This window comes from Schistocerca cancellata, chromosome 4 (assembly GCF_023864275.1).
Source record: "Schistocerca cancellata isolate TAMUIC-IGC-003103 chromosome 4, iqSchCanc2.1, whole genome shotgun sequence".
Classification (NCBI taxonomy): Eukaryota; Metazoa; Arthropoda; class Insecta; order Orthoptera; family Acrididae; genus Schistocerca; species Schistocerca cancellata.
The window spans coordinates 871,805,099-871,822,189 of NC_064629.1; the positions used below are offsets into that span (position 1 = coordinate 871,805,099).

At 40.2% G+C, this 17,091-nt stretch overlaps 1 non-coding gene across 1 annotated transcript; it reads left to right on the forward strand.

Annotated features, from left to right (window-relative positions):
- Nucleotides 1–6,307: 6,307 nt before the first annotated feature.
- On the forward strand, nt 6,308–6,391 carry Trnas-gga (transfer RNA serine (anticodon GGA)). Its single transcript is given in 2 exon segments — nt 6,308–6,347; nt 6,357–6,391. It is a non-coding gene; the product is annotated as a tRNA-Ser (tRNA).
- The last annotated feature ends 10,700 nt before the right edge of the window (nt 6,392–17,091 follow it).

Below are 17,091 nucleotides of genomic sequence, written 5' to 3' on the forward strand. Positions count from 1 at the left end.
CCATACCTATCTTTATGAAGTACTTAATCACTGCTCGAATCTCGATTTTCTCTATCTTCACAAGTCACTGCGAGGGAACAACAGAGCTCTCTTCCAAGAGCACTGACGTGGCACGTGTTTACAGGCAACAGTCCAATGAATATCACGTGAACAACTCGTTGCGCTAGCGCAGATCTGTCATGGTGATTCTGAAAACATTTCAAACCACCCTCGTATTCGAATGGTCAAGCCAAAGTCCAGACTTAAACGCCATAGAACATCGAGTTGGATAGACGTGTTCGCCAACAAAACTGCAGCAACAAGGAGGCTTTCTACAAAGAGATGTGTGAGCAATGGAAGAAAATTCCTCACGCTCGATTGGCCAAACTCGTGGATTCTTTGCCATCCAGGCGCTCTGCTGTAATACACGTAAAGGACTATGCAACCAAGTATTAATCCAAGAACATCATGGGATAAAACTTGTTATTGCTTTTCTTCTGTTTTATTTCAATAACATATGTTTGAGCCTATGTAATTTGTTCGTTTGTGTTTTATTAATGATGAAAAAGTTAGAACTGCATAATATACGTATGAAAATAAAGCACACAGTATAAAGATTTGGTAATTAAGTTATTTCATTTATATTTTCCCCTAAAGATTTGTTTTCCGAATTTATTATCTCTATAAAATACTTTCTAGCGGTACTCGATGTCGGTTGTAATCGTTTGGCGTACAGATGGAGTATTGTGTGCTGTAATTCTAGTGTAATTCGTACGGCGGAGTGATGCATCACGGTACTTACTCCGACTCCTCCCTTCTCCTCCCCCCCCCTTCCAGCCACCATTTCCATACCACAGCTTCTGATGAACATGAATAATGTCGTGCTGAGTTGGCAGGTGTCCTGCTGTGTAGCACTATAAGCTACCACAGCAGGATGTCACCATTCTGAGATTCAGTAACTGCTTTGCTTGACATTACAGACGTGTTCGTTTCATATTCCACTTTTCTTTTCTGTCTTCCAGACACCTCTACTGCTAAATAAATCTACTACATTACAATAACAGACACTATAACCGTTCCTCCCACAATTTATTACTTAGTACATATTAAGAGGATATACGTAAAGGCGTGTAGGCGTAGTGTCAGTAGGACTCGGTAGTATGCCAAGGTAAGAGGCTAGAGGGGAAACGATGGGGCTCCTGGAGAAAAATTTGCGGAATGTATAGGATTTTCGGTCATTCTCGATATAGAGTTAACCTCCTCCCGAATACGTATCTCATGTGACGCACCGTCTGTTACATACAAGGAGTACCACAATCAGTTTGAAAAATAAAATGTGTAAGTGTAATAACCTCACCAGATTCTTCAGTGTTGTAAAGAATAGACACTGCATCATAAAAGACGGTAGCTGTTGCAACAATAACTTCTTGTTTCTTCCTCAGTACTTTAAGGGCAGCTATGGGCCATCATTATCGGCCTATTATCAGAACGGTTTTGAATATGATATCTACAGAATCTATTCCATAGCTTAACATAGCTTCAAATGTTTCTAGTAAAAGCTTCTCACCCGTTAAATGCCCCACCTTCATTCTGAATGACACGCACTTATAAAAATAGATATTTGTGTACAGTTTATTTATCCAAGGAAACATCAGCTTACGGGAGCACTGATGTTTTTTATTATTCTATAAATCATGAAAGTGAAATTTTGCATGTTTAAGTCAGCGATAATCCTAAAATATTTTCATCAGGCGTAAAGTAAAACAGGTCTTAACAACTTTCACTCTAGTACACGTCTGCATTGCAGTGGCTGCATGCAGAAACTTCCGTGCATATTTGCTCCGTAATAACGCGCTCAGCCTGCAATTTATGAAGTATATTTAAATGGGCCGCGTACACGACTGTTCCGGACTTGAAAGAAACACTGTAAGTGGTGAAACGCTTCGTCCTTCGCGCTTCGTGCTGTCGTGGCTTTGCGCGAAGTCTCTTGCTCGTCCGCTGCAGAACTTACCGCGCTCCTTTCGATGTGGGCCGCCCCTATAAATTATACCACTTACTACACCGCAAGCAACCGTGCGGTGCATGGCGAAGGGTACCTTGTACCACTACTAACCATTTTCTTTCCTGTTCCCCTCGCAAACGGAACGAGGGAAAAAATGACTCTCTAGAGTCCTATGTACAAGCGATAATGTCGGATATCTTGTCTTTGCGGTCCTTACGCGAAAAGTATGTTGGCGGCAGTAGAATCGTTCTGCAGTCAGCTGCAAATGCCGGTTCTCTAAATTTTCTCAGTAGTGTTTCCGAAAAGACTGTCGTCTTCCCTCCAGGGGTTCCCATTTGCTTTCATGAAGCGTCTGCGTAATTCTCACGTGTTGGTCGAACCTATCGGTAAAAGGCCTAGCAGCACGTCACTAAATTGCTTCGATATCTTCCTTTAATCCGACCTGATGAGAATCACAAACACTAGACCAGCACTCAAGAATAGATAGTGCTAGTGTTCTACACGCAGCCTCATTTATAGATGAACTATATTTACAAAAAATTGTCCCAATAAACCGAAGTCAACCATTCGCCTTCTCTAACACCGTCCTTAGGTGCTCGATCTATTTCATATCGATTTGCAACGTTACGCCTAGATACTTAATCGACGTGACTGTGTCAAGCAGCACACCACTTACACTGTATTCGAACATTACAGGATTGTTCTTCCTACTCGTGTGTTAATATATTAATTTACATTTAGCCACTTTTGGAGGAAACTAAATAGAAAATAAGTCTAAGTCATCCTCTTTCCCCCTACAGTCACTAAACGACGATCCTTCCCATATACTAAAGTGACATCAGGAAACACTCGCAGGTTGGTACTCACCCTATCTGTCCGATCATTTCTGTATTCACAGTGTTTCAAAACCGGACAGAAAAACTCCAGGAATATAAGAAAAGAGTCTAATACACGTGTTGTTTAAAATACATACTTAAGAGCTACGAATATGAGCACCTCTTGATCTTCGATACTGAGAAACCAATCTCTTCTACTGCATGTTCTTTGCTTTCCATATTTTGGAAGGATGTAGTATGAACCAAATAAGCCTAGTAAACTTAGGCTCTACAATGCATAGCTTGAGAGCTGTGAGCACTTGTTGGTCTACGCTACTGCAAAACACATCTCTTCTGTTGAACAAGTGGTCATAGCTCCTGAGGTATGTACCGGGTGATCAAAAAGTCAGTATAACTTAATAAACCACGGAATAGTGTAGATAGAGAGGTAAAAATTGACACACATGCTTGGAATGACATGGGGTTTTATTAGAACAAAAAAACAAAAGAAGTTTACACCCCATATTGCTAGACGCGTGAAAGATCTCTTGCGCGCGTCGTTTGGTGACGATCGTGTGCTCAGCCGCCACTTTCGTCAGGCTTGGCCTCCCGGGTCCCCAGACCTCAGTCCGTGCGATTATTGGCTTTGGGGTTACCTGAAGTCGCAAGTGTATCGTGATCGACCGACATCTCTAGGGATGCTGAAAGACAACATCCGACGCCTATGCCTCACCATAACTTCGGACATGCTTTACAGTGCTGTTCACAACATTATTCCTCGTCTACAGCTATTGTTGAGGAATGATGGTGGACATATTGAGCATTTCCTGTAAAGAACATCATATTTGCTTTGTCTTACTTTGTTATGCTAATTATTGCTATTCTGATCAGATGAAGCGCCATCTGTCGGACATTTTTTGAACTTTTGTATTTTTTTGGTTCTGATAAAACCACATGTTATTCCAAGCATGTGTGTCAATTTGTACCTCTCTATCTCCATTATTCCGTAATTTATTCAGTTTTCAAATTTATACTGACTTTTTGATCACACGGTATTTTAGAGCCCACGTTTACTAGGCTGTCCTCCTTCTTGGTATATGAGGAATCCATTCGTGAAGTTTTGTCTTCGAGTTTTGGGACATCCTATATAGAGAACAGGAGCGACCTATCACACTTAGCACTCTTGACGAAGACCGTGCCTGTGATGAACAATCACCGTCCAGGACAACGTAATTGGTTCTATTACGTAAAGAAATCTTCGAGCCACTCACACATCCGGGAAAATATTCGGTATGTTCGGATCTTCGTTAACAGTCTCTATTGGAACACCGTCTCAAACCATTTCCGGAAATCTAGGAATATGGAATCTGCCTGTTGCTCTTCATCCATGTTTCTCGTCACGTCGTGTGAGAAAAGGTCAAGCTGAGTTTCGCACAAGCAATACTTTCTAAATCTGTACTGATGTGTGGACACGAGCATTTCCGCCTCATGGAAATTTATAATATTCTAATTGAGAATATGTTCAAGAATTCTGTAGCAAACGAACTTTAAGGACATTACTCTGTAATTTTGCACTTTTTTCCAGTCGTTTGGCACTTTGCGCTGGGCGAGAGATTCGCGATAAATACAAGTTCAGGGGCCAATATAGTAGGGTACTCTCTGTAAATCCGAAGTGGGATTCGATCCGGACCTGAAGACTTATTTGTTTTCATATCTTTCAGTTGCTTCTCTAGGCCAGGGATGCCTATTACTATGTCCTCCGTACGAGAGTCTGTATGTTTGTACAATCTTCCTGCGTGAAAAAAAATCAGATGTTTCTAGGTATACTTTGCTCTAGATACATCAATTTTCCCTTGTCTGCACTGGTCTTTTGGTGGCAACTGAGAGTGCAGACGTCGTCAAAACATCGTTTTGTCCCCCAGGTGTCAATTATGAACAACAGTACAAACCACAAAACACTGTGATGCCTCACGAATGTCCACCTTTCAATGCCAGACAGGTGTGAGAGACATAGATTAAAAGAAAAACCGTGAAATATGTAGCTCATGATGTTGTGAAAGATTTTAGTTACATTTTCATAACACAACAGTTGCATCTCTGCTACATCTATAACCAGTGTGTTACAGTTATATTTTCGTAAGTCATTTACAGCAAATGTATCACATTCTCTTCATCATAATACATGTATAGTGTGTAGACTACAATTACATGTCCATAATACATTAGCTAGTGTGTTGCTTTTTCAGAACGGTTAATGAAATTACTCTGACACACATAAGACACACGACTGTCATTGAGATAAGACACATGCAGCTACTAACCTCACTAGACCTAACAAACAAAACATGACATTTACCTTCTATAATGGGTCTGTAGTATAGGCTCTAGAACTCTGTTTATATGTTTAAAAACGGAATAAAAGTGTAATCCCACGCAATAATTTGGTCTTCCAGATTTGCGGGTTGCACCTTTTAACTGACGGAACGTTTTAATACGCAATTTGCTGTTGTGCTATTGAATATTTCACTTCATTTGTTAACAGCCATCCTAAACTTCAAGCAATAATCGCTGCTTCCTGATGTTCCTTTTAAACAGATATTAATTCACTGTAATTTGAATTACAGCCCATCACTTTCGATGCTAGTAAGAAAAGCAATCTCTCTACCAAATTATTTTGGTTATTCTAGTGGACATTCCGGCAGTTGACGTATGCTGATGATTCTTTGGATGCCGTTTTCCAGTCTTCAATGTCAAGTTCATTATCGATTTCTCCATGCCTGTAAGTTCCCATGCCAATATCAATTTCATCATCTCTCAGTTCTGACCCATCACTTATTGCAGGCTTAAAAATATTGGTGCCTCTCTAACCTCTGTCGAAATTAACGGTCTACGAGAGAGAGAATTTTGTTTCTAAGCCCTCAGAATTTTAATATAATTTTGGAGATCTCGTGTTGTGTCACTCTCTTTATTGGGTATAATTTTAAACAACAAATTTTGTATTCCTCTCGTTGATGAGTATCTTACATTGCGAATTACTGCATAATCTCCATCTTCATCTTCTGGTGAATCATCAGACATCCACTCTCTTGTTATGAATCAATTTCAGTAGTGGCTGAGGAACAGGTTTAAATCCCTTATCCAGTTCAGTCTCAGCTTCAGCATCCCTTTTTTTTTTTTTTGCAGCAACGGCAGCTTCTTGGCGATATTTCAGTGAGTAGCATGTGCCTAAACTAAGGTGTGTTGACCTTGTGGGCGTCGCAAACATACGCTTGCATAATTCTTTAGTTGGATTTATTTCGTAGCTTGAAATTTTACGAGAAAAAAGATTTGAAGGAACAGTCACTTCGACAGCTAAATCAAAAACTTTTTGTTGTTTTTCTATATTTGAAAGTATTTATAAACGAAATGTAAAACGGTTTGTTTACTTCCTATACACGACAATTCTGCAGTATTCCAAGTAAAACATGCTGACATTTGATGATAGTACAAAGGAAATACAGATATTTAGCCGGCCGGGGTGGCCAAGCGGTTAAAGGCGCTATAGCCTGGAACCACGCGACCGCTACGGTCGCAGGTTCGAATCCTGCCTCGGGCACGGATGTGTGTGATGTCCTTAGGTTAGTTAGGTTTAAGTAGTTCTAAGTTCTAGGGGACTGATGACCTTAGAAGTTAAGTCCCATAGTGCTCAGAGCCATTTGAACCATCTGAACAGATATTTACTGCGAGTAGGAAAGTTGAAAATTTGGGCTTGACTGGGATTCGAAACTGGGTCTCGTGCTTACTAGGTACACGTTGCGCCATCCTGACACAGAGGTCATTAGATCTGCATGGACTACCCTGGTACGCCTCCCGTCAGAGCCAATGTCTCAACTAATCAACACATTAATGATGTAGTCCCCCTTGCTCATCACCCTGATTACTGGTGACATTCCGCTAATTCCCGTATGAGTTCAGGCTTGCTGTGCATCTGCACTGAAGAAGAAACTGCCCGTCCTCGCCCTAATTATATACATGCAATGTCTGTTCTCTCGGACAGTTCTGAAAGAACAGACACCACATATGTTTCATGACAGTATTGCTTGCGATATGGGGGAGGTCGGAGAGGTGCTGGTGTGGGGTTCAGCACATATTATTGCAAAAAACGGTGGGTACAAAAAGGAAACTTCACTATCTGGATGTTTTTAGGGGGTTTTCAGTACTAGTTCACCTCACCAACGAACAATTGTAGATGGCATTAAACTCTGATCAATATAAAATCTAACGGCTTCATGACAACTGCATAAACATATAAATTCATTAAAATATAGAGAAATGTGAATAACCTACAAAGCATTTACTTTAGTCCAACGTGATGTATTTAATGTAGTTTATTAATAACAAAAACAAATACTGCGTTATATGATTTACTATATATAATATTACATACATATTCACACCAGCGCTCAACACTCTGTTGCAAAATCCACTCAAGCACTCAAGATAATCAATCAGATGTCTCATCACCGCCTCAGTCCTTAGTGGGATCTATAATTGTTAAAGAAGAGATAGAAAGTTATGAGATAATGTACTTAAAAAGACGATCTTATTTCGAATGTTTATGAGAACAGAACTATGAACCATTAAATTTCAATAAGAAATGTGTATATACAGCCAACACTCGACTCAAGAGTTGTGTATGTGTGTAATCTCCTCGTTCTCGGCTTTTCGCTCACTCTGCAGTAACATACCTGCTTCGTACTGGCTGATAGACTGACAGTCGGAAAAAAGTACAGAGGATGTAAACTTACTATGGTGATGTTTATGTGACAGATTCCCCTCACCCAAAACAACAAGTCCACTCTGGATAAACCAAACCGCACTTGTGTGCAGCAAAGGGTATAAGAACTGATGGAAAAGACATTTGAAAGCTATCAGATATAGATAATCTTATCCTGAACTGCTTCGTTGGCTGAGAAATTCTTTTCTGGAAATGCCTCATAGGATGTAATGAAAAGAAATATTTCCTGAGGTGTGTTTTGAAATTTAATGCAGGGAAGTACTTGACTTGCAGCACCAAATAAGAGTTCTGGTAGACATATTGTATGCACATCTCCTTTACGTACAGACTTAAGTACATCTGCTGGGGTGTAAGGGACTGAATTCCACATCAAAGAGTGTACAGTGGCTCGCATTTCGGCACACAGCTAGGAGGTCCTGTGCCTACATGTATGAAATGATTCAGTGAAAACTTTTTTGCACAGTCCCTCATGTACCATTTGAATCATCTTGCATAAGAGATCATCTGTGTTGACTTTGCTAGCTCAGCGTTAGATAGAGATCACGTGTGTGAAGGTCAAGCTAGGCTCAATGTTCCACAGCATCCCAAACAAAATTAGCCTTAAAGGATTAATTCTACGATGCAAGCATCTCAGAAAATTTCCACACCTTCATATTCACACATAATGATACTAGTCAGACACAGCTCCCATAGATAATCGTATAAAACCAGTAATTATTGCTATAAAACCAGTTGACGTTTCTATAAAGCTGTTTGTTATCACTATAAGCAATCTTGGAAAATATCAAAAAGTACTGACAAATATCAAAATGGATGTAAAATTCGAAACAATCGGAATTTAGTGAGAAATGTCCGAAAGATATTTGTAACATGAAGTTACGGGACTCACAGGAGATGAATCAAATGCTTCTCACTCGTGTATTTAAGTAGATTCCACGATATACAACCTACTTGGAGATTATGTCAACTACTCCTTGAATGTACATGTGCGTCCTTCAAGTCTTACTGAGAAAACAGGGAGATAGATATTAAAAAACTGGCAGCCACAAGTAGCTGCTGTCATGGTTACTAGTTCTGTGTGTGGGGGGGAGGGGGGGAGGGCCCTCGTCATCGAGAGATTTTCCCCTCTGGCCTGGATGTATGCACTTATTCAGACGAGAAATGTGTCAAACTTGTTGTATGATCTCCTGAGGCAAGCTGGCCCTCCACCGCTGTAACTGGTCCTTGATATCATGGATACGGGAACTGGAAAGGAGTTGACGGTTAAGCTGACCCCACACATGTTCTATTGGGGACAGATCAGGGGATCTTGGTGGCCACAAGAGTGCATGAACATCACACAGGCAGATCATAGACACATGTGCCATACGTAGATGAGCCCTGTCCTATTGAAAAATAGCATCACAATAGCGTTATACAAGATGTACCACATGAATAAGTAGGGTATCTGTGTTACCACAGTGCCGTCACAATTTCCTCAATACTAGCAGATGTGACCTGACGTCCACCTAATTGCTCCCCACATCATGACATCTGGAGTAACATCGGAAGGATGGGGCTTCTCCCCAGGAAGCTACTTTACCTTCCGACGATTGTCATCTGGGCCAGAACAGAACCGTCATTCATTGCTAAACAAAATGCGTCGTCTTTCACCAGCGTTCCATGCTTCCCAGTCAGGTCAGCCATCCAAGCACACCCGTTCGTATTATGGCGATAACGGAAGCTTACGCATCGGAAGGTAATTCTGTTGTTTGGCTGCTGTAGTCCCCGAACGATGGTGTAAGATAATACAGAATGTTGCAAAGAATCCAGTACTTGTTCTCGGATGGCAAAAGCAAATGTGAAGAGAATGCAATCTGCTTGGTGCACAGTAATGTGATCCTTCGTTGTGGCGTCCGGCCATCCTGATTCAGGTTTTCCGTGATTTCCCTAAATCGCTCCAGGCAAATGCCGAGGTGGTTCCTTTCAAAGGGCACGGCCGGCTTCCTTCCCCGTCCTTCCCTAATCCGATGAACCGATGACCTCTCTGTCTAGTCTCCTTCCCCAAAACAACCAACCAACCTTCCTTGTGGTAGTCGAACATGATTGACCGAAACCTTGATGACGAGTTCGCCTACCGTTATTTTCCCATGCAGTCCAATATCGGGCCACTATCTCACAAATCTGGATATTGCACGATTACACCAGCCAGACAAGTGAATAACCACAATGAAGCCACTTTCAAACTCGGTCAGGTACCGATAACGCCGAGCCAAACGAATACGCAGCATCTTAGCGTGGTTCCCAGTCATCACTCAACATCTGACGCTGTTCAGGCCACTTACGTATCCTACCAGGTCTAGTAACAGCACTCAACCAACATAATACCACTGCAGTCTAATGAGCGTTTTACTAGTTAAAGAATTCGCAACTCTTAATCATTTAGCTACCCGCTGATGCTGTGCACGTGTACAAAGTTATGCTGACAGCCGACCATGTCCACTGGGTGCCTCATTTTCTTGGCAGGCTGTGTACGTAGCTCTACATAACTTTCTTCACTTTCAAGATGAAAGTGTAAAGGACATCCCTATGAATAGTTCATATTCTTATACTTTTTTGTGCTAGAGTGCAGAGAGACTCAATTGTTTTGCAGATACAAAACATAGCCACGAAATTCTGGAATATTGTGACACCTCCATTTTAACCTGTTGGCGAGGAAGAAGAGTTCAGTAGTATAAATTACAAATAGTGGCCGAAATGTATGCGAAGCAAGTTAAAATCAGTGGTGATACCCTCTAATGGATTTGCGCGGACTCTGAATTTAAAAGTCGAATATGCACTGGCATAATAACCAATCTTGATGGTTTTAAGGATCTCAAACAGTTTCCTGATGCATTTCTACCAGTCTTCACCAACAGAGTACGCGAGTACAAGCGACCACTTAAGATAAATGTTTCATTTGTCTATAAATTCGTACTTCATGTGATGTTATGGAGATGTATATGGACAGCAAGAACGCGTATATATCGTTGTCTGGTTATATTAGCTTATGATACTGAAACTATGTTACATACCAAATAAAATAACTGAAACTTTCTAAGCTTGCGATTCCAGTTGGACATTAAAAGAAATTTTGACACTTTATGTTAAAATGAATGTAAATAAAGGCTTCTGTGCAGGTACACACATAAAATTATTAAAGTGACTGCAAAGAAATGGATTGTGATAAATGTGAAATCAACAATGATAAATGTTGCTGAAAGTGGTCAGTTATAGTTGGTTTGTACCAAGAAAATACAGTGTGAGCCACTTGTCTAGTTATTTTCTTTATTCATATTTATTCGACATTTCATTTCGTAGCAATCTGAAGCGTGCAGAAATATTTAAGAAAAGCAACGAAAATGTATCTGTTAATGTGTGTTTGTAGTATTCAGTATTCTGGACACGAGGGAAAGGCTACAGGGGGGAAAAAGCATATGAAGGAAATAGTTCAAATTGGTTCCATTGTACGTTTCGAAATATAATCATGGGAGACACGTGAAACCTTTAATGTTGCTGGTTACATAACAAACCTTTGGATGCTATAACGTAGTAGCATTATTGGTCATCACCATTCAGTTGGAAAAATACTGTTCCTGATATTTTTATTTTAAATCAAAGCTGGTTGCTCATTTAGTGACCTGTTAACATCTGAAACAAGTAAAGTGTCACGCCAAAAGTAAAGAAACAGTCCACAAAATTCGACAAGTATAGCAAGCAATTAAAACAACCCTTTGTCATGTATGCAGATGGTGAAAGCTGGCTACAACTGGGTGTTAGTGATGAAATTGATGTACACAAATAACACAGTATTGAAACTTCCTGGCAGATTAAAACTGTGTGCCGGACCGAGATTCGAACTCGGGACCTTTGCTTTTCGCGGGAATCTGCTCTACCATCTGAGCTACCCAAGCACGACTCAGGCCCCGTCTTCAGAGCTTCAGTTCTGCCAGTACCTCGTCTGAACACAGTATTGCTTTCTACGTGCACTGTAGTTACAATGAGGAACGTTCAGTTTAAGCTCCGTCGAGGTGCTGACTATAAGTAATGATTTAGCAAACAGTTTTATGTGCTTGCAGAGTGCATAAAATATTGCATATTGTGAATGAAGCATATGAATATCAGCCTCAAAGAAGTACTACTGTTTCGAGCAGCAGAAATTTGTCGTATATGAGAGGAACGCTTCAAGCAAGCTGATTTGAAAGACGGATATCAGTGTCATTTTACCGGCAGGTTTTGAAGCTCTGCACATGCTGGATGAATTTTAAATTACAGACCTAATTCTACAGAGCGAGTAGTGTTTCACTGTGTGATGAGTTGTTACTTCATAATTATGAACCTATGCGGACAAGTGTAAGTAAGTGGGTGTAATGAAATGGTAAAGATAAATCCAGGACGTTTTTCTGTGATTACAACAAACATGGAAAAGTTTAAAACATTTACTAAAACTATCACAGCGGAGCGTCGTTGCAACATAAAATTTCGATTTACAGATTCCTCAACTTTATGGCACCCGCTCTAGAAAGATGCGCCACATATTTCATCTGCCGAGTTGGAAATGACAAAGTGTATCCCCGACAGGAAGCACTTGAATTTGATTTACAAGAAAGGCGTGTTTCCATATGCGTGTCTGCCGCGCAGGATTACCCGAGCGGTCTAGGGGCGCTGCAGTCATGGACTGTGCGGCTGGTCCCGGGGGAGGTTCGAGTCTTCCCTCGGGCATGGGTATGTGTGTTTGTCCTTAGGATAATTTAGGTTAAGTAGTGTGTGAGCTTAGGGACTGATGACCTTAGCAGTTAAGTCCCATAAGATGTCACACACATTTTTTTGAACATATGCGTGTCTAACAAAAGAATCCTTTTTTTTTTTTGGTGAACAGTTGCCATCAACAGAAACGTTTGAAAGCGTGACGACTGGTGAAACAACAGTCAAAGAATTAGAGCACCGAAGGGCGTGTAGGGTGGCGCGTACTACAGTTCACAACAAGATTAGAAGATTACCCCAATTTGTATTTGAAAACCGCTTGCTAGTGTCCTTTCAAAATTTCCATGCACTCTGTCTTAAAATGTGCGAACTAGATAAAGCCCATTATGTGACGTCACCTGGTTTGGCGTTGGATACTTTACTGAAAACTACTAATGTAAAACTGCAAGTAGTTGGGGACTACTGTACCATAACCTCAATGCTAGAAACAGGTTGTGACATAAAACTATTTTGTAAAAGCAACTATGGCACAAAGCAACAGAGCAGTGTTACCCTCTGAGAGGAATTTTGTTATGTTGACCGTGTTGTTCCTAACGGAGGTGGCTTATCGGAAATGAAAGTCAGAATTACGTAAATATTTGAATAGTAACAAACAAAATTTTGCCTAACTATACTGTTTATAGAATAAAGGAAACGGTCGCCAGCCTAATTAGGCAAGAGAAAGATTACCGTTCTCGTTTAAGAAAGTAGGTATAAGTAACTGGACAAACACAACCTAGACTTAGCCACACGCGAGTGCAATGAACTCTGACACACATATGTTTTAAGATTGAAGCTAACAACTGGAGCAGCACAAACTATTTGCAAAATTATAAGAGATACCGAAACACCCTATTACTTTCAGGCTTACATAAAGTGAATGGTCTTTATAACATTACTATTAACATGCACTTCTAATACACAAGATACACAAACACTTAGCAAACATGAATATATAATGTTTCACAACTGCAGCTTTCTCACTTTTACTACAGCGAAACACAATACTGACCAAATTGCAAGAAACTGACTCACCTTTTAGAATTTACTACAGACAATAATGTGATCATTTGCCTTATAAGCCTCAGTCTTAAGAACTTTTAATATTGAAGTTAGCAACAGAACTTTAATTAGCAGTTTTACTAGGAAAATTTTGAGCAAATAACCTTTACTTTAACTCACTCTATTGCCACATTAACTTTAACTTTCTTTTTACTAAGTTCAAGAGGCATTAAATAGCAAAACTCTAGGCTTTAATTTCTTTTAGTAAGGACACTCGGATATCACTTTAGCTCAAACGGAGAGGAACCTGAGAGGTGTTATGATGAGGAGAAAAATCAAGGTAGGTACATAAATTCAGATACAAATTACCTTATATTTCAGCACATTAGCACGTCCATTAAGCTGATCCTTCACTGTACATCATTATAGTATTACGTTGCAATGATTGCGCAATGTGGTGGCAACTGCATGTTGGTAGGTGGAATTGTAGGCAGAATTGCTGGACTCTGTCATTTCTTGGTGGCGATGATAGATACAAACTCCAGAATAGTTCCAGCTATTTATCCATCCAACCGAGGCCTTGGAAAGAAGCTGGAAAAGCCTCTCTCGGAATCAGCACAATATGCATCTTTTACATGGCAGTGCACGGACTCGTAGCTCGTCTCCGACTCGTAGCTTGTCCCCGACTGACTATCAGTTCCACCTTTTCTACGTAGGCCAACCACAATTTGCGCGCTACACAGTTCCGTTCCCGAGGGGAACCACTACACCGTTTACATACAAACTAACTAAGAACCCTAAGTGAGGATCAGCAATTTACAGCAACCAAATGCATTAAATAAAACAAAACATTTACACATATTGACATCTCTACAAAAAATTATTCACACAAAATTACAATTATATACAGTAAGTTTTGTTCCCTCCAAATGGGACAAAGAATTTAAATTACAGATACACTACTTTGCATAGAATCAAATCACGACATCAAAGGTTTGACAAAGAAAAGAGTATACAATTTTGTGTTATCTGTTTAATCAAACACATTTACAGATACTCAATGTTATAACATTAAATAAAACAAAAGCAAAATAAATCAGTACAGCATTAGAGCTATGGTGTTACAAGCGTGGTGTCAGAGGTGGTATTCTTCACCATTGGCAAAGACATGCTGATTCAAACTATAGGTTCATGGCTTACTAAACGAAAATAGTTATGATTAAGCTTATATTATATACTTCGATCTTAATATGTTGTAAAGCTGCGCAGTGGTGCTCTCTCTGATTTTGCGTTGCTCTTCGTGGAAAGTTTCGATGTAATGAACATGTCAAATAATTCAGACATAAGTTACATTTTAAAAGTATACCTTGACTATCCAGAAAATATCCATTGAACTGCAGTCCAGTCCACCATTACGCCTAGAGAAAATGGTACCACCACTAAGCATCAGCAAGCCAGGAGTTCCAAAAATGCCGATTTCCACATTATACTATAAAAAGTATCTGATTCACGACAGAAATTTAAAGCAGTGTCTGAAGAATACTCTTATTCCGAGCAAAGTTCACGGGATATTATCATTCCGTCAAGGTCCCTGGATGACACCGAATATCGATATTAATGCTGATGAACATGTGAATGCAAAAACACTATTTGAAAAAAATTCTAACTAATGAATAACCGTGTCTGCAAAATGCAGAATGTGCGAAAAATGAATTTTGTGAAAGATGGTAGACATGGAGTTGCTCTCATGACTGTAAAATCACGTTTCAAGTGCAGTATCGTTTTTAAACAAAATGTTGTTACTATTGAATTAAGTAGACTTAATACCGATTTTCAGAAACTCATAGCTGTAGGAGTGGCTATTTTATATATTTATAATATACTCCCAAAAAATGTAAATTATGTGAATATGTTGAAGATAATTGGGGAAACAAAATCTTAAAATGTGTTACACAGATACGGATAGTTTATATGTCATATAACTACCTCAAATAGTTGTAACGATATTAAAAATGTGCATGCTGATTTTTCAGCTCGGGTTATCCTTTGTTGCATCCCATGCGACAATAAGAGAGACCAAGAATCTATGCACTTGAAACAACGAGTAAAGCATACAGCGAAAGCTGTGAGATTCTCTCAGCTAATTAATCAAGCATTGATGGTTATCAGGAATGCGTATGAAATAATGTCGATAAATCGACCGTTCCGTGTTTAATTCGATCCTAGCTACAAACTGTTTCCACTATAAAGTAATGAAAATTGGAGTTGCTGAAAAAAGATGATAGATGCTTCATGCTTAATGATAAAGCGAGCACAATAGCGTGTGGACGTTTTCGAGAAGACGGCTTGGCAGTAACTGTGTGGACAAGGGGCGGTGATTAAAAAGTGATTTCCCATAAAAATGCAGTGTACTGAAATTATTCATAAATTGTCGTAGGCGTAGAAAAGATGCGAACTGAAATTGTAGCTTATAGGTCTGTGGGTACTTAATATACTGAAATTATGGCCTATATGTTGTAGATACAGGGTTTGTGCAAAACTATGGAAGCACAGCGAGAAACGCGTGCTTGAACATAAACGCTGATGCTTGCCAACCCTGCAGGTTGCGCTGCTGTATTTGACCACGAACGGCACCTGTGTAATGTCCTCAATACGTTGCGTCAGTCGTAGTCAGAAAAGTTGCCTGTCTAGTTGTGAGTGCATTATGTTGGAGCAAATTATGTGGGCAAATTGTTGATGCTCGTATAGTGGGTGCTTGCGTAACCAAGGTAGTCGAAGTGTTTGGTGTTTCAAGAGGCACCGCATACAGGGAAAGCTGGAAAACATTACTCACCAAGCCACGACATGGAAGAAAGTGTGTGTTTACTGATTGTGACGGACGGTCATTGAAGAGAACTGTGACGAAAAGTAAGGGATCGACAGTTGCAAAAGTCACTGCAGAACTGTATGTCGCATCCGCGAACCCTGCCAGTACCAAATATCAAAAAAATGGTTCAAATGGCTCTGAGCACTATGGGACTTAACTGCTGTGATCATCAGTCCCCTAGAACTTAGAACTACTTAAACCTAACTAACCTAAGGACATCACACACATCCATGCCCGAGGCAGGATTCGAACCTGCGACTGTAGCGGTCACGCGGTTCCAGACTGTAGCGCCCAGAACCCGGCTCCAAATATCCATAAGCTGTAAATTGCAGGTCTAACTGGAATTCCAAAACCACACATCAGTTATGCAAATATCCATAACCGGACAAGGTTATGCCGAGCCATAAAAGCTGGGTTATGGAACAATGAAAGAAAGTGATTTAGTAGGATGAGTCTTGTTTCACACTGTTTCCAACTTCTGGTGGCGTTTACGTCACAAAAGTGAAACAGGGAGGGGGTCTGGCGCTGATCTGGGCAGCCATATTGTGTTATTAAATTGGGCCCATGGTTACTTTGCAATGTTGCATTACCGCTGAGGTTTATGTGACCATTTTGGCTGATCAGGTCCCTCCCATAGAACAATTCCTGTTCCTCAATGCTAGAGCTATGTACTAAGACGACAGGGGCCCTGTTCACACAGCTCGCGTCGTCAATATCATTGAGTCTTTGTGCTCTATTTTGGAGAAAAGGTTCGATGATCACTATCCACTTCCATCAATGTTACCTGAAATTGCTACTATTTTGCAGGAGAAATGGCATAAGATTCAATTGGAAACCATACAGGACCAGTATGTATCCGTACCGAGACGTCTGGAAGCAGCTTTGGATG